This window comes from Drosophila nasuta, chromosome X (assembly GCF_023558535.2).
Source record: "Drosophila nasuta strain 15112-1781.00 chromosome X, ASM2355853v1, whole genome shotgun sequence".
Lineage (NCBI taxonomy): Eukaryota > Metazoa > Arthropoda > Insecta > Diptera > Drosophilidae > Drosophila > Drosophila nasuta.
This window is the reverse complement of record NC_083459.1, coordinates 29,648,932-29,668,802: the sequence shown is the minus strand read 5'-3', so window position 1 is coordinate 29,668,802 and position 19,871 is coordinate 29,648,932. Positions and strand designations below refer to the sequence as shown.

General features: G+C 34.1%; 1 long non-coding RNA gene across 1 annotated transcript in view; it reads left to right on the top strand.

Moving 5' to 3' along the window:
* LOC132796127 (uncharacterized) overlaps positions 1-19,871 on the top strand; it is a 65,370-nt gene that overhangs the window by 43,640 nt on the left and 1,859 nt on the right. The window contains exons 4-5 of the long non-coding RNA XR_009633503.1: positions 3,397-3,425; positions 13,551-13,593. This is a non-coding gene — a long non-coding RNA (uncharacterized LOC132796127). The remainder of the gene's footprint in view (positions 1-3,396; positions 3,426-13,550; positions 13,594-19,871) is intronic.

Genomic DNA, 19,871 nt, shown 5'->3' with positions numbered 1-19,871 from the left:
GGCAAAACGCCTATTTACTAGGGGTCTATGGTATATTTTGAATGCGGTACTATATCGATATACCACATATATCATTTGGTATATTTTTAGTATTTTGGCAGTATATTTGGTATATTTTGAGAATAATACCGCAAAATATATTGCTTTTATTCAAAATGGCTAGCGGGTATCTCACAGTCGAGTACACTCGACTGTAGCTTTCTTACTTGTTAGTATATTAGTTAGTATATTTTTAGAATAATACTACTATTACTTAAAATATAGCCGTTTGTATATTTTTAGTATTATTACGGTATATTCTTTGGTATATTCTTAGAGCAATACCTCACTGTCTAGCTCTTATTCCAAATGCGTAGCTGGTATCGCACAGTCGAGCACACTCGATTGTACCTTTCTTTTTTATTAGAATATGAATAGCTTGCACTTTTGCGAGTCATTTGCAAAATTGATGAAGCACAAATTGCTCATTACAAATTTAGCAAGGAATTGTGATATATTAATATTCATATGTTTGTATTTAAAAAGATTAGATATAATTAAAAGCTCTATGTGTAAAAGACTTCCTCATATATTTATATTAGATTTATGTTTTGTATGTAAAGAATATAAATATATTCAGTTTATATTTATATCAGATTTATGTTGTGTATGTTAAGAATCGAGAGATATATAAATTCTGATCGATTCAGCTTGAGAGTCATGAAATTCTTGCAACGTTTTCAGCAAGTGCAGCAAATTCACTTATTCGCTTTTGTTGTTGTCGAGTATTCATGTAATATTTTACACCTCGCATTCAGCGTGTTGTGCGCTGCCTTTGTGATGCAAGCGGCGCATGCTAGAAAATATTTTATAATAACCATAAGCAAGAAAGAAAGAGAAACAGAAACAGAGGTGCAACAATTTCGTTCTTCTCGCATGGAGACGCATTATGCGAGTATTTTTGTGGCACGTAGTCAGCGATAGAGAGGAATGATGAGAGCATAATGGAGAACAGCAAAAAGCAAAAAATTGGGTAACAAACGAAACCCACTAAAAAAACTAAAAATTGAATTGCTGACCAATTCAAAACTGAGTCTGAGTTGAGCTTTTGTGTTCTAGTTACGTGGCGCCATGAGGCTGCGAAATGTGAAATGCGAAATCGGAGACGAAACTGATGTCGATGCAGCCAACAAACAGGTGCAGGGTATAGAATACTGCAAAGAGGGCGAAGAGAGGGGAAAGAACTGAGCAACTGAGGAACTAAACTGCATTTTTTTTGTAGCGCACGTTTCGCAGTCGTAATATATTTTGTATATGGAGAGAGACCTGACTGAGTCGTTGAGCTCATGTCATGAGATACATTTAATGGCCCGATTACATTCTATGACTTTCAGGCATTTCCAATTCATACTTGATGGGTTTCAGTTTCCATATATAGTATAAACACACAACAATCGTATGTGTGCTGGCTTCTCTATTGCCAATCGATCGCTTATCACAGCACTCAGACACTGGGGATTAATAGCTGCAGATACCTGCTCAAATCAAATACTCATTTACAATTGCGAGGGCACCTCAAGTGCGAGTCAGAATACTTGCTACACTTTTGATGTTTTAGAGCCATTTCAGTTTATTTGTAAGAGTTGAAAATGTATAAAAAATAATTTAAAAGATTTGCTTAGGAGAAAAATGATCTCAGATTTTATTAGAATATTTAACAAGTAGGGAAACTACAGTCGAGGGTGCTCGAATTCTAAGAATATACCAAATAATATACCGTAAGAATACTAAAAATATGTCCAAGGCTTTATTTGGGATATCGATCAAGTACTATAAGTATTATTCTAATAATATATCGAAAAATATACTAAAAATACTAAAAATAATACTAAATAATACTAAAATAAATACTTGGTATATCGTTGAAGTACTTCATTCTGGTATATTTCGAATGTAGCACAGTCGAGGGTGCTCGAATTCTAAGAATATACCAAATAATATACCGTAAGAATGCTAAAAATATGTCCAAGGCTTTATTTGGGATATCGATGAAGTCCTATAAGTATTATTCTAATAATATATCAAAAAATATACCTTGAATATACTAAATAATACTAAAATAAAATACTTGGTATATCGTTAAAGTACTTCATTCTGGTATATTTCGAATGTAGCACATCATCGATATACCAAATATGGCCATCATTATTTTTTAGTATTTTTGCGGTCCAGTATTTTGTAGTATAGAGGTCAAAATATACCAGATTGTCAACGAAAGCAGCTAATACGTTATTACAATAGGCTTTATTTGTCCTACATAATTATTTCTTGAATAACTTTTAGGTATAATCAAATAAATAGATTAGTTTAGCCTCAAAAATCAATTTAGGAACAACATGATCTGACTTTTCTCCTAGAATGTTTAACAAGTAAGAAAGCTACAGTCGAGTGTGCTCAACTATGAGATACCCATTACCCATTTTGAATAGACGAAAAATAGTGAGGTATTTTTCTATGAATATACCAAATAATAAGAATACCACAAATAAGGCCAAAGGCCTTTTTTGTTTATCTATGAAGTAATATTAGTTTTACTCAAAAAATATACTGAATAATATACCGCAAAACAGCTAAAAATATATCATAATTGGTCACCTTTAAAATTAATACCATATACTGCAAAAATACTTCAAATACCGAAGGCCATATTTTATTAGATTTTTACCTAAAGAACAAAAAATACTTTCAACGGTAGACTGATTTTAAATTTTCTCACAATTTTTTTCTTCAAATTCTCTTCATCAAGTACTATATGAAACCATATGAATTACTTGAATATATTGTCTCATACAATTTTTCATTATTTGCAACTATTATTTAATATTCTCTACTTTATGAAAACTATACAAACTCCCCTCGCAGCGAAAATATGTGAGTGTATGTTTAAGTTGTTATGTGTTCAACGGGTGATAAGAAGACTGATGCAGCATGCCATACTCTATAATTTATAGAGTAGTCAAGGGGGGGAGAAGTAAGACAGAGGGATTATGCTTGTGGCTGGAAAAAAGGGGTCGAAACGGAGGAAAGCAGCACGAATTGTCTTGACTTTGTTTGCATTGCATTGCATTGAACACAGAAATTGACTTTGAACACGTCTTCCTGTTTTGACCAACTATTGCATAAGCCAGCCCCCTTATTAATTTATAGCTCAACAGTGAACAGAGAACAGAGAACATGACGTGACACAGCGGACACAGCTCGGCTCCAGATACCAAAAATAATTCACATTCAAAATACACTGAGCGAAAGAAATTCTCTAAAATTCGATTAATGATGTGCAGACACTTAAAAATATTTTAAAATTCAATTAAAACAAAAATGAAAATACTTAAGTTATACATTTTTCTCTCTTTACAGAATATTTTAAACGTATTCAATACCAAAATGTAAGTACTTATATTTTTATTTTATTATTATTGTCACTCTAAGGCACTTAAAAGAAAATAATATTATTATTCATGAAAGCTTAAAAGTCTTCTTCAAATAAGTTGATTTGCTTAAATATTATTTTGTTATAATTTGAGTTTGAGCAAAAAGATTTCCCATAAATATAGTTTATTTTTATATTTATCAGAATTACCAAATTAAGGGACTTTAAATATTGTTATTATTAACTAAAGATAGTACAATTCCTATCTTAAATATTATTTGAATGCAAAAATACAAAATTTGTTATAATTTGAGCTTGAGAAAAAAAAATTCACATAATTACTTTAATTTCCAATAGAAAAAGTTCTTTCACTTTCTTCAAATTCATATTGTCATAAATTTATATTGAAGTATACATAATTTAAGACTAAAATGATTTGATTTGTTCTCAAAACGGTAATTAAGTATAATAATAATGATAAAGTTGCCAGCTTTCGAACAATGATAGAATTTATCAAATATGGTGATTTAGTAGATATTATTTTAAATGGAAAAATATAATTTTATTATAGTTTGAAATGAAATTTTATAAACTTTAATCTAATAAATTTCTATATGACAAATTTTACTCTTAAATTATTTTTACATTACACTGAAATACTTCTGTATTAAGATTTTTGTATTCTATTTTTATTTATTTCACATAATGAAAGTTTCTACTTTAATTTAAAATAAAATAGAATATATATTTTAATACAGAAATACTTTAGTTTAAAGCTAAAATAATTGAAGAGTAAATTCCTTAATTATAAAATAATAATAAAATTATATTGAACTATAAATAATTTAAAGGTAAAAATAATTCATTTGCTCAAATTTACTTTATAATAATATTCCGTTAAAACTCATTTAAGACCAAATTTCTCTCATTTGCTCAAATTCACATTTTAAAGTAATTTAAGAACAAAATTTTTTCATTTGCTTCGTATTAAAATGAAATTATTTCTCGCAGTGTATTTTCTGCATTAAAATGAACATCGCGAGCATGAGAATCAAATTCGAAATCGAAATCTGAGTGTTTGGCATTTCCCTCCGCCAGATAAACGATTTACCTTGACTAAATATACACCTACATACATCCATGTATACCTATCTATATACATATACATATATTAAAGCGCACACACACACATGCAGTGGCTGAAAAAAAAGTGGAGCATTCATGCGGGGCAAGTCTGCAAGATTAGAAGCGTTATGCTAATATGAATAGCTTCGAACACCTTGATAGAGTTAATGCCACGCGCTATCAGCGCACAGTTTCATTGATTACGCACACACACACACACACACACACACAAACACACCTACACACATACATGCAAAGAGAAAGAGCCGTGCACATTTGTGGTTTATGATCGAATCTTGCGCAAGATGTGTAAAAAGTACAGTTGCGTTCTCTGTGCGTCACTCGTTCTCTTACCTCCCCTCTCTCTCTCTTCTCCCCCCCTTTGCCACCACCCCGTCTCCATCCTTTACGCCACCATTCACCATTCTTCTATCTCGCTTCGTCACTTGCCTTGTGACTTTTGGAATTAGAACTGAAGCTGGAACCGACGACTGACGACGACGCGCAACTCGCCATAAAACATGTGAAATCAATATATGTATAAATATATGCACTTCGATACCCTGTAATCAGAAGGCACAAACGGGTAACTTGCGAGAATACTTATCACACAAATTCAACGTGTTCTATGTTCAGAACTGTATCGAGTATCGAGTTTGGACATGTTTCAATTACAGTATTAACATAAAATTGGCTTTAGATACCCTGTAATTGTTAAAAGACAACTCGAATGCATAGAGAAAGAAGGAAGAGGAGAAAAAGAAATTGGAAAGAAAAGATAAATATGCACTTCAATACCCTGTTATCATTTCAAAGACGGGTAACTTGTGTAACTTCTAATCATACAACTTCAAGGTGTTTAATATCCTCTAATTATGTTGAAAACTGTAACGAGTAACGTTAGTTTGAAAATGTTTCATTTTGCTTTAAGATACCCTGCAATTGTTGTAAGACAACTCGAATGCATAGAGAAAGAAGGAAAAGGGGAAATAGAAATTGAAAAAAAATAGATAAAGATGCCTTAAAACATGTGAGATCAATATATAAATATATTTAATACCCTGTAATCATACAGAAGGCACAATAGGGTAACTATCCTTTTATTATTATGAAATCTTTTTCCAATATCCGAGAAAAACGAGAAAATTAAAGTAATAAAAGAGTAGAAAAAAAGAGTTGAAATGGATAATAAGGAATATGAGAGCAAAAAGTTAATGTTAGAGGTTAGAGAAAGTAACGCTAAAAGAAGGTACTATAGAACAGGTTGAAAACGATGAAAATAATATTAATAGACTATGCTCTAACTAAATGTTTGCAAATGTTTATTGATGGGGATACCCTGGAATATATAAATATGTCTGTGCAAAAATATAATTTTATAATATAATTTAATTTGCGTAAATAGATTTCACATAATTATAGTTGATATTTTCATTTAAGAAAAGTATAGAATAAAAATTGTAATACAGAATTTCTTAAGATTAAAGTACAATAGTTTAAAAGTAAAATTATTTCAATTGAATTCAATATTGCATAAATAGAATAATAGAATAATCTACAGTGGGAAAAGTTGTTAAAAAGAATTTTTTTTTACATTGCCAAAGTCATATTTTGATTGTTGAAAAAGAATTCAAGTTTAAAAAAAATGTTTTAAAAACAAATATATTCCAGGGTATTTAGGCGTCGATAGTGAGAATCGTTATCTGGTCGCATTCGTTAAATAATCGGTATGTGTGTTCTTATAATTGTTGTGCCTATCGGAAGGTGTCATAAAAATACCAAAAATAAATGAGGAGATTGCATGGCCAAAGAAGAGGGGAAGATGACAGGTAGAAGGGGCAACAACAACAACAGAACAGAACAGAGCAAAAAAAACCAGAAGCCAATGAAACAAGGCAACAAACACAGCAAAGCTTCCCCCCTCTCTTTCGCTCTCTCTCTCTCTCTCTCTCGCACTCTGGTATCTGCTATCTTCAGTTTTGTGGCGTCGCAGCTTCGCTAATCTTGCGTGGGGAGGAAGGGGTGAGGGAGGAGAAAGAGGAAAACGGCGACGACGACGGCGACTGATGAATGTCGATTAGATAAGCGACCACATCAAAGGCGCAACAACAGTTGATGGAGAATGGTTGAGGGAAGGGAGAGCGGGAGAAAAAGTTAAGAGGAGCACCGATAGAGGAGAAGGAGTGTAAGTTGAAAAATGAGGAGGGAAAGAAAGAGAGAGTAGTAAAAGGCAAAAGGAGAAGATGCAAATGAAAATGAAAGGAAAGAAGAGAAGAAAATGGAAAAGATAAGTTAAGATATACAAATTAAAGAAAGAAGGAAGAGGAGAAAAATGAATAGCAAATAAACTGGAGAAGGATGAAGCAAAAAAAAAGAGTGAACAAAAAATTGAAATGAAGATGTCATAGGAGAGCCTTAATTATATAGAAAGTGAAGGTAAATTATATAAGGGGCTGAAAACGTTGAAAGGACAAAGCACAAGTAAAGTTGAAAAGGAAAGGAGGAGCACTGATAGAGGATAAGGAAATGCAAAGATGAAAAGGGAAAAACAGAGGAGAAAAAAGAAGAAAGGAGGAGACGAAAATGAAAGCAAAGAAGAAAAAGAAGTTAGAAAAAAGAAAGTAAGAAAAAAAAATTAAAGAATAAATAGGAGAAAAGTTAAAAAATTGGGAGTAAAGAATTGAAATGGATTATAGGTAAAAGGAGAGCAAAAAGCTAACGTTAGAGGTTACTTTCTCTAAGTAATGCTAAAAGAGGGTGTTTTAGAAGAGACTAAAAAACAATGAGAAGACAAAACACAAGTACAGGATGTGGGGACAACAACAACAGCAAAAGCAGTAACAGCAGCCGTTCAATCATTTGTGGCCCAGAGATAAGCGACAACAAAGAAGGCCAAAAAGCTGACCAAAAGCCAACGCGCAGATAAAGAGGAAGGAGAAAGAGCATAGATAAAGTAGGAGAAGTCAGTGGGATGAGGGGGTGGGGGGGTGTGTGGGGAACAACAACATTTTTGGCAAATGAGACAAGCAGCAAAGAACTTGGCTGCTGTTGCACCTAAAAGAACTTTGGAGAGTTAACAACGGAAAGACAGAGAGAGAGAGAGAAAGAGAGAGAGAGAGACAACACGCGAGCGGGCAGTGAAATATTTGGAACTATTTATGGTTATTACGCGTCTCGTTGGCGTGTTTCAATTTTAAAAATAGAACAAGCAAAGAGCCAACAACAACAACAACAAGAAAAGCGACGCTAGCATCGCCGTCGCGTCTGCTTCGAGGTGAGCGTGGAAATTGGAAAAACTGCCAGCCGCAATTAGTCAACAACAACAGCGACAACAGCAACAACAATTCGCAGCAGGGTCAAGGACAACGACAACGCAGTCAAAATGCAGTCGGGGAAAGCCAAAGCGATTAGAGCTAAACATTGAAATAGCAGTGCTAGCGACTATACTTTTATAAACACAACTTCCAGAGACAATTTAGTTATAACAGCTTAAAGTATTTAATTTTTAATAATTAAACATTTCTTCTTTCATTTTGACTAGTTCAATATTTTAGCGAATATGGATAAGTGCTTTGTACTTTGAAATAGCAGTGTTGAAAGAAAAATTTAATAAATTTGAATAATCTTATAAATAACTTTTAGACTATATAGTATATATAGGCATATCTTTAGCTATTCCAGCAGCTCAGTGTTGGCCAACTCATTCAATTCAATCGCATGAGTCACGAGTGCATTGGAATCGCAGCATTGTGATTTCATCAACACACAAAAAGAATGAAAAACCACAAGCAACAAAAATCGATAAGGATAATCAATGATTAATTTCATAGTTTCGCTGGAACTTGAAATCCAATTGCCATAACTGAGGAATACATTTTGACTTTGCTCTGAAGACATGACTCTTTATTCTTTTTAAGATTAATAATTTAGAATCGATTTTTTTTTTACTTTGCTCTGAAGAACATGGGTTGAGATCACTTGTCAAGATTCAATAGTGCAATATGTTAGAGTAATCTTTGAAGTTATATAATTGTTCGAATCAAGATTTAATAGTGCGATAGAATAATCTTTGCAGTTATATAATGCTTCCAATAATATATTTATATATACCACAATAGATATGTATGTATATATATATTTTTTTTTTGTCTTAAGTTAAGTTTCAGTAGGTTAATCAAAATTTAGAATGATTTGTATGTTTTCCGAATAGTGTTCAGACTTCTGCTGTAATATTAGCTCAGAAAATTCATATTCAAATTCTTTAAATAACATATTTAAATTAGATATGTTCTATATTTAATATGTTTTTCCGATATCTCGGACAATAATTTTCTAGTCTTTTAATCCATTTCAAGGTTTTCTTTTGTTTTGTGAGATGTAATGTCTTTAACTTGTATAATCCAAACAATCGAATATATTTATAAAATTCATTTCATTTTTCATAATCTCATCATGGGTAGACGAACAAAAAGAAAAAAAATGTACCACATTTTAACATTATCTTTATTATTTCGGATAAATTGAGATCTATTAAGTAATTGTTATTATTATTATTTCGGATAAGTTGCAATCTATTATCCGAAATCATCAAACTAACTAGTACAGAACTGGATAATGTTTCGGCTGCCTTCGGATAATAGATCTCAACTTGTCGGATAAGTTGCTATCTATTATCCGAAAATATCCAAAACAATGTCGAGTACTATCCAAACAAACTAGTACAGTACTGAATAGTATTTCGTCTACTTTCGGATAATAGATCTCAAATTGTCGGATAAGTTGCTATCTATTATCCGAAAATATCCAAAATAATATCGAGTACTATCCAAACAAACTAGTACAGTACTGGATAATGTTTCGTCTACTGTCGGATAATAGATCTCAGCTTCTCCGAAATGAGACAGATCCCAATTAACTGTACATTATTCATCGCTGTCATCAACTTTCGCTCGCTACAGCTTCATTATGGCCAACAACAACTACAAAATGAATATTATAAGTGGGGGGGACTCAGAACCAACTAGTCAAAAGAAAGAAAAAGAAGACGAGGGAAAAGGGGGAGGAAAGAAATAAAACGAAACGAGACGAAAATTTGCTGACAAACAATGAAAAGAAAATGTCGTTGATAGTTAATTAAAAAACAATTTAAACAAATTAGAGTTCAAGCTGAAGTTTGGAGTAAGAGAGAAAGAAAGAGTCACAAAAGGTAGCAGAGAAAGACAGAGAGAAGATGACAACAGCGAGAGCGGCGACGAAAATGAAACATTAAACATAAAACGTAAAGCGTAAAACGCATTAACAACAACAACAAAAACAGTCAAACGCAAAAAACCGTAAACCTGGCGACGAAAATTTTAACAAATTTTCCAAAAGCAACAACAACTAGAAGAACAACAACAACATTGCCGCCACACGCTCATTACAATTCAATTGAAGTAGCGACAGCGACGTCGACGTCGTCGGCTCACGAGGCGAGACGAGAAGACACGAGGCTCGCGTTCAACGACATTGCCGAAGACAAACCAAACAGCAGCACTTTTAGGTATAATCAAAGCGCATAGCCAGCCGCCACAGCAGCAGAGAGTGTTCCTCTCTCTCGACATTAACATCAACAGCAGCAGCAGCAGCAGCAGAGAGAGAGAGTGAAGCACAGACGCACACATGCCGAGTGCTCACACAGATAAGTCACATAGATACGCCAAGCAGGCACGAAGACAAAACGAGCGACGTGAGAGCGCGAGCAACACACACGACGAAGAGAGCAAGAGAGCGCATGACGCTGACGCTGACGCAGGCGACGGCAGCACGCTGCTGCTGCTGCTGCTGCTGCGTTGACGTCGCATCTGTGTTGGGCAAGAAGCGCTGCTGATAAATTGCTGCCTGGCAATTGGGCAGACGAGGAGCAGCCACAGCAGCTGACGTCGACGTCGCTGCGAGCAGCACAGCTTTTTGGAGCCGTGTGTTTCCTTCGCATTCGCATTCGTATGCATGTATGTATGTCTGTATGTATTTCCTTTTGCTTATTTGAGATTTGTTCTCGTTGTGGCGCAGGAGCAGCGCAGTCGCTGTCTGTGCTGTTGTGTGTGTGTGCGTGTATCGCTGCTGTGTCTGTGTGTGAACCAACCACAGCAGCCTCTCGGCTGCTGCTATCTCTGTCTCAGCTTCTGCTGCTGCGCAGGACCGACCATTTACATCGTCGTTCTATTCTCTACACACGCACATGGGCAATGATGGCGCGGCTGTCTGCCTGTGTGTGTGTATGTGTGTGTGTGTGAGTGTACATACATCTCCCGCGTGACTTGCGTTTTTGTGATTCGTTTACTCTGCTCTGCTTGCGGTGGCTGCTGCTGCTGCTGCTGCGCATTGATTTTTTTTTTTCTTGTTGTTTGTTACACAGCATAATGCCCGACTAGTCATGCCAGATGTATGTGTGTGTGTGTGTGTGTGTGTTGGTGTGTATATAACGCACACGCCCGCATTTAGTCAACGAACCACAAAACAGTCGCAGCTGCAGAGACGATTGAAACGAGAACAGTTTATCGATTTGCTGTTATTGCATCCAGCAGCAGAAGCAGCGTAAGCTTGTTTTACCTGCTGCTGCTGCTGCTTCTTCTTCGCTCAGATGAAATCATGCGGGCGAACAAAACTGAAGGTGGCGGCTGGCCAATGACAACATCAGCCAAAGCAGCAGCAGCAGCAACAAAAGTAGCGCACCCGCAGCACACAGAGCAGAGCAGAGCGAGTCTGGGAGGGGAGTAGGGGGAGAAGGGGATCCACCCCTATATATAAAAGCATATGTATGTATGTAGTTGTGTGTAGGAAGAGAAGAGCTGCCCCATTCCCAACTTGCGTTTTGGTTTGTTATGTACAATTCTCATGGTTTTAGTTACCTGGGCAACACTTGTGTATCTGGGTATCTGCAAGATACACACACACCTATACACAGAGGGGATGATAAAGAGTGAGAGAGGAAGAGAGTGAGAGAGAGAGAGACAGAGTGGATGGGTGGGTGGAATAGCAGCAGACACAAAAACCAATGTTATCCCCATTTTAGTGCTTCTTCAGTTGGTCAGACAGCGAGGGGTTGGGGGAAGGGGTGAAGCAAAGTGTACACTGAGTGAAAATAGTAGACACATAAGTGATATTTAATTATATATCATAGAAATATCGCATAACTAATGCAAAGCAAGTTTCGGAAATAAAACTATCATACATTCATTTTTATAGCTAAACTAACTAAGTGAACTCGGCCAAGAGTGAAGCTATCAAGCTGAAATTTTCAGGATGTGCTTATTATTATCATCTAAGCGATTGTATACAAATAGCTGTCGACTTAGTAGACTACCATTAGTTTTGCAGCTTAACTTACCAAGTGAACTCAGCCATTAGATGAGTTTTTGAGATGCAAACTGCTATATTTTCGGTATATGCTTAATATAATCATCCAAACGATTATATACAAATAATTGTTGACTTAGTAAGCTATCATTAGTTTTCCAACAAAACTAACCAAGAGAACTCATCCATTAGATGAGTTTTTTCAGCTATATTCCGCATATGGAATCTATGTGACAGATTTATAACAGCTGTTTAGTTGTTGTATTAGATTTCTTTAAATTCTAGATGCACAACAGCTGCATTGGTTTTTATATCTTTAATATATAATGTGAAGTGCGCAAATTAACTTTTCTTTTCAATAAATGTATATGCAATATTTGATAAAAGTATTACACAAATCAATATTTATTTAGACCAAATATTTCATGTGCACTTTAGTGTATTGCAAACTCGTCGTTTCACTCAGTGTACAATCGATAATACATAAATGATGGACAGGTGGGCAAACTAGATAGATGTGGGAATCGGTTTCGGGAGGTTTTCTCCATGAATTATGCGTTCGCATTTATTGATTGAGGGAGGAACAGGACACAGGACACAGGACAGGACAAAACAGGACATCTAGGAAGCACTCGAAATTGGGTTCGGTAATTATGTATGAGAAGCCAAAGTACATTGTAATATGCCATCAAAATGGTCAATTATATAATGAGTTTAACTGGAAACGATTTATGGGCCCAAATGTTGGTCACACACCACTCACACACATACACACATACACGGACGCTTATCGACAACGTCATTGGCCAATTCAAAGAGACAAGACAACGAAAAAAACAAACTACAACTAAATGATGTACGCTGCGATTAGGTTTGTCCATAGATAGATACAGTAAACGTAAATTATTTCGTTTGTTTTTGTTTCGCTTTTTGTTTTTTTGGCACTGATAGGGAGCAGTGTTAAGCACTACGTAAAACCCCCATTGAGAAGCCAAAACAGACCCTGAACCGATGGATGATTCATTCTACATAAGGCAGCTGAGTCAGTGCAAAAATGAAAAATGAAGGAAATGTGTGTGATCACCAAATTGCGATCACTGATGCAATCGAGTATTGACAAAAGTCTCAATCAACATTTGACAACCATCGCATATCATAATATCGTAACATCGACTTAACTTTTTTTCATTTATCACGCGCAGGGGAAAAAGGCTTAAAAATCGTTTACAGCGTCTTTGGAACTAAATCCCCCGAGAGAAATATACAAACAGATACGATACGCGAGGTAGCTAGTAAGATAGATAGATAGATAGATAGATAGAGATACTTTTTGGGGGGCTTTGCTGGGGCTCAACGATTGGCGTCAACTCAACTTTGCAGTGCTCAATGCAATTCAAAGCGTGTGTTTTTCTTTTATTTGTAAAGTGTGCTGACTATCTTGGCCAACTCAACTGTAATATCTCTTATCTCTAGATCGATTGATAGATAGATCTAGCGATCGCTTTTGCCGCTTTATGACAGCAGCTGCCTCTTACATCACATACATCTGCACACACACCGCTAATCGAGTGTTCCTACAAGTATAAACAATTTTATTTATACAATATTCCACTACACTGCAATTAAATAGTTTTTGTAAATTTCTTCAATCTACATTTCTATCTTCTTTTAATTTCAGTATTCAATTGAGAAGTATCTTTGAAGTCTTTGTTATGCGGCTGGTGAGTAAACTTACAATTGATTTTATCTTAAACTTGTCAAAATTAGAGAATTTTCCATCAGAAAGAAGGAAAAGTTTCCCGAGGAATAGAGTCTCCTTTGGAATACAGTCTTTAGTTGTAGTATATATCGACTGTATTTATGATTTCAATTAACAAAATAATTGAGAAGTATCTACATATCTTTGCTATGCTTGTGGGAGTGAAATTAGGAGCTAGTGACTTTTCCATCAGAAAGAAGGGAAGATTTCCTGCGGAATACAGTACATAATCTTTAGTTGTAGTATATATCGACTGTATTTATGATTTCAATTTGCAAATCAAATAAGAATTAACTTTACATCTTTGCTATGCTGCTGATGAGTAAAATTAAGAACTAGTGACTTTTCCATCAGAAAGAAGGGAAGATTTCCTGCGGAATACAGTCTTTAGTGTTAGTATATATGTTTTTATGATAGTAGTATTCTATGTATTTATGATTTCAATTTGCAAATCAAATAAGAATTAACTTTACATCTTTGCTATGCTGCTGATGAGTAAAATTAAGAACTAGAGAATTTTCCATCAGAAAGAAGGGAAGATTTCCTGCGGAATACAGTCCAAGTGTAGTTCAACTTAAGTTATCAACACCATGAGAAGACTTCTCACAGTTCAATGAGTCATTGGTTCGATGATGGATTGATATTCTTGCAATTGGTTTTTTGTTTTTTTTGTCAAGTGTAAATAGCTTCATAAAAACAAGAGGCATAAACAACAAGTTGGAAAACCAGGCTAGTCGAGGGTATCATAAAAAATTGGCGAGGCGCAGATAGAGAGCGAGAAGGAGATATACATATATACATGACATATATATGTATATATAGTGTAAAGAGTCCGAGATAGAGAGAGCAAAAGACGCTGAAGACGTCGAAGTAAAGACGCATTAGAAGTGCATTTCGGAATGATTATTTATTGTGTATATATCTCGACTGTATAATCGAGCACGTGACATGATTTAGCGGCCAATCAATTGGGAGCGCAACGCGTCTTAGAAATTATAAAAAAAATAAAAATACACAAAACAAAACCGAAAACGAATTCCGAGGTGGGGAAAAATGAGGCCACAATAAAGATAAACAGCCAGCCAGCCACAAGACTCAAGGCGAATCGAGCCATGGAATCGGTTACGGCTCTGCTTACGGTTGCGGTTACGGCTACGTTTACGGTTTACGGGTTACGGGTTATTCTGCTTAGCTTTGTACCCATCAATAGAATAGATTTCTACACAGCGAGAAAAAGTTGGTAATGCAAAGCAAAACGTGACACTAAATTCAGTTGAATATTAAAATTGGGTTTTAAATGTGACAATATACAAAATTATAAAATAAAATATGAAAAAAACACAAAAATAAAATATAAATGAAATATGAATAAAATTAAAAAATAAATATACGGAAGAAAACTTAATATCAAAAATATAAAGCAAAAATAAACAAAAGTCATGAAATAAAGAGAAACAAATACAAATTAATGAACGTTGGTAAACATAAATATTATATAATAAAAGCAAATATGAAATAAAAAAATTATTTCTTTAACAAAGTTTATGTATAATAAAACTATTTAATCGGTAAAAATAGATTATAAACATGACACTAATTTAACTTGAATATAAAGAAAGAAAAAAAATACTGAGAGAAAAAAATAAATAAATAAATGCAAGTCATAAAATAAAGATAAACAAATATACAAAATAAATAGGCATAGTAGATATACATAAATATATTTAAGCCAAATTAAAGTAAATAAACAAATAAAAATGGTTTATTTTATAAAGTTTATTTAGAAGTAGTTTTTATCATTATCATTATAACACTCAAACGTGACATGAAATTCACTTTTATATAAATAAAAAAAGAAAGAAAATAAATACTGAAAGAAACTTAATAAAAAAAGTCATAAGTCATAAAATAAAGATAAACAAATACACAAAATAAATAGGCATATAATTAAATCAAATTAAAGTAAATAAATAAATAAAAAAGATTTATAATATAATATATAATTAATAAAGTTAATGCAGGAGTCACTTTAAACATAATAATAGCAGTCAATCGATCACAATATGATTAATTAATGCAATTTAATATGTTCTAATTTTGTATTTACTATTTTTTTTCTCACTGTGTAGCGATACGTCGCTGCAATGCAAGAGATAACTTCGGACTTGGAGGACAGAGTCTATAGGTGGATAGTAGATAGTCGTAGCACCTTTAGAGCACAATAGATCATTTTTGTTCTTTTGTTTTCTTGTTGTTGTTATTATTGATTTGGTGATCTGCACTTTGGCTTCTTCGATGACCTTAAGGTGCTCTTTTGCGGGGCGGGGAGGGGGATGAAGAGTGCGAAGCGTGCGGCAAAATGTGGAAACTTCAAGCGTATTTGGAGCAAACCGAGTCCACACACAGAGTCTTATCGCTAATGATGATGGATCGTGAATTTGAGATGATCGATGATTTTGCCAAGCGATAAGCGATATACTTTCCACCTTCAACAATCTACGAAACAAGCAAGCAAGTAAGCAGCCACCGCACTCAGCACCTCTTTCGATAGATGGGGGCCAAAGGGGGAAGATTTCCTGTATGTGTGCGCGCTCTTGAGATTTAAGCCGACGACGCTGACGCTGACGACTTTTGATATCAGGTGAATTTGTTGTCGGCATTGTCGATGGCTTTTGGGTTCTATGCTGTTCTGTTCTCTTCTGTTCGGTTCTGTTTGCGTGTTCATACCCTGTAATCTATTAGTGACTGCTGAGAGGGTAACATAGTCAACTAGGAAATTAAATGTGTAGCTTGTCCCTTACCTTAATCAGAGATCTCTTATTAAACATCTTTGAGTTGTCTTAAGCAACAGCTTTAAATATAAATATATTACATATTCCTCCATACAAATTACGATAATAGCTAATAGTATTTTGGAGCATATCAAATTTGAAAAATACAATCGTCAATCAAAATTAAAAGAATCAAGGTCTGACTTAAAATCTACTTGATGTCAGTTGAGCAAGAGCTTTTATTATGAATACATTTCTCAATGAGAAATACGAAGAATAGTATTTTAGACAATATCAATTTAGTATTTTTTTAGTATTGTATAGCATGCAAATTTGGCATTTGGTATATTATTGTACATTAATTTAGTATTTCATAGCATACCAATCTAGTATTTTCTTTGGATAGCAACTTAGTAAGTAAGTATTTTATGGGATATAGTTAGTATTTTATGGGATGTCAATTTAGTATTGTCTTTTGTAATTTATAGCATATAAGTTTAGAATTCTCTGTCGTATTTTGTAGTACATCAATTTAGTATTTTCTTTAGTTTTTTATAGCATATTAATTTAATATTTTACTTAGTATTTTATAATTAATTAGGTTTTTTATTCAGTATCTTAATACATTCAAATTTAGTATTTGCTTTAATATTTGATCGCATATGAAATTAGTATTTTTTTAATATTTTGTAGCATAGTGTTAGTGTTTTTTAGCATACCAATTCAGTATTTTATTCAGTATTTTATAGCATATCAATTTAGTATTTTCCTTATAAAACAATTAATATTTTACTTAGTATTTTATAGCATGGCAATTTAGAATTTAAACCATATTAATTTAGTATTTTATTCAGTATCTTAATACATTCAAATATAGTATTTGCTTTAATATTTGATCGCATATGAAATTAGTATTTTTTAATATTTTGTAGCATAGTGTTAGTGTTTTTTAGCATACCAATTCAGTATTTTATTCAGTATTTTATAGCATATCAATTTAGTATTTTCCTTAGCATTTTATAGCACATCAATTTATCAATACAATTTACAATACAATACTAGTTGAAGGAATATAGGGTATACAATCAGTCGTGCATACTCAATTCGCTCACTACTTTGGGTTTTTCTTTTAAGAGTTAAACTGAAACGAGGCTAGAGCTGAAGCTAGAGACGTTTGCTCACGCGTTATCTATTCTCTTGATAGTGTGTTTCCGACTTACATACAGATACAAAACTTATTTTCATTATTATAAGAAACGACGTAAGTATATATAATAATAAAGTATGAGTAGAGTAAAGTTTAGTGTGTAGAGTGTATATTATTAGTGGAGATAGGTTTCGACTTTGGCTTATTGCCTGATGTTCGATACGCGTTGCGCGTTTTCACTTTGCCTTTGCCTTTGCCTGGGACAAATGACAAACGAGACGGAAACCCCGATTCGCTTAGATCAAGATCAAAATATTGAACGGTGGGAGAAAGAGGAGGAGGGGGGATGGGGGGATGACGAACACAATGATAATGGATCGCCTATAGATATTTCGTCAGGGCGAACTAAAGTCGATAGCTGTCTTTTCCTTCTCATTCTCCGTGAGTCATTCGCTGATTACTTTTCGGGATTATTCTTTTGCACTTACATATTATAAAAAGCAACGATTCTTTCAACGAATGTTGAAATAACTTTCACCTTCTCTCCCACTCAAAACTTGTCTAAATTAATATCTGTCATCGTGTATTTCATTCTATGTAAAAACGATTTTTACTCTTTTCTCAAATATCACACTTTATTAATAGGTTTCTTGTAACATATAGTTTTTTAGAATATCTTTCGTTATAGAACTTCATTGTAAGATTGGTTTTTAATATTTAAGTCTTCTGTTGCAGTCTTCTTCAATTTAGCAGTATTTCTTCTCCGTTATAGTCTCATTTGCTAAATACTACAAATTACATCTACTTTTTGGTATATTTTTATAGGATTTCATTGCAAGTTTGGTTCTCATCTCTTCTGTCTAATCATCTGAATTTTGTAGTCATTTTTTCCGTTCATTCTAAGTTTTTATATACAAATTCTATAAGTTATTATAAGATATACTTAGGTGTGGAGAATATTTGGCATATCTATATACCAAATATAGCGTTTGACATATTTTAGTATTTTTATTATGTTAATTCGATATATTTTTGTATTTCTAAGTTGTATTTCTTCTCGGTTGTATCTTCTATCACTTGGCTTACTTCCTTAGTCTTCTTTGAAGTAAAACCGATCTTCATTCTTTTCTCTAAAATTCACAACTTCTTAACAGGCAACTTTCCACATCTAGTTTCTAGCATATCTTTCATTATAGAACTTCGATCTAGGTTTTTTTTTCATCTGTTATGTTCTGTCTAGTCTCCTTCAATTTTGTAAAAGTATTTTTTCTCCGTTATATCTTCTATCCCTTGATTTACTTTTCTCAATTAAATCGATCTTCACTCCTTTCACCAAACATCATAACATCTTAATAGGCTTCTCGTCACATCTACTTTTTAGAATCTTTATCTTTATAGGTCTATATTCCAAGTTGTATTTCATCTATTCTGCGATATGTTACAGTAGTATTTATTCTCTCTTTCTTTATAGGACTTCATTTTTTCTTCATCTCTTCTATCTTCTGTTATAATTTCTCTTTCTTCTTTGTAATATCATCTATCGCTGGATTTACTTAGTTTCGCTTGCTTTGCGCTCAATTTCGCGGCTCACGACAAGCGTGTGACTTATTTGCCTTTTTCTTTCCCCGCTTTCTAGTCCCTTCGTCTTCTCCACTCCCCAACCAACAACTGTGTTGAACTCACCCCTCTAGAAAATTCACCCTCTGGCGGTGCTAACGGTCGGTTCAAGCCACGATTGCGAGCCACCCTCGCAACATTACAAACTGATTGAATATTCATGTGTTTGCTTCGACTTCGATAGCCATGGCAACAATCTTTAGTTAAGTTTTCCATGTTGTTGTATCTATCTCTATCTCTATCCGTATCTGTATCTGTATCTATAGTCGCATATGTGTATCTGTATCTGCAGCTACAGCAGTCGAACATGTCGCTGTCCCACGCAATAGGCGACAAGCAAAATAAACACGAGCTCGACAAATGCATCTGCGTGCGCTTTTTTTACCCTTGGTGTGTGTGTGGCATGCCACACGTCGCATGCCACAGCTCCTGTTACTCCCACTCTTGCAGCAGCAGCAGCAGCAGCAACTGCAACTCGTTTCATTTCGTTTTTATCATTCAACTAAAATATTTACTTAGCGTGGCAAAAAACAATCCAAAAAAAACGAATCCCAACCCTAAATTGAGGGAGTTAAAAGGAGCTGGAGAAAATCGACGCCGGCTGCATTGCGTATTCAAATCTAAAACGAAACGAAACGAAACTCGCAATTCATAGTCAAAGACTGATGTTGTATCTTGTATCTCGTATTTGAACTGATTAAACTA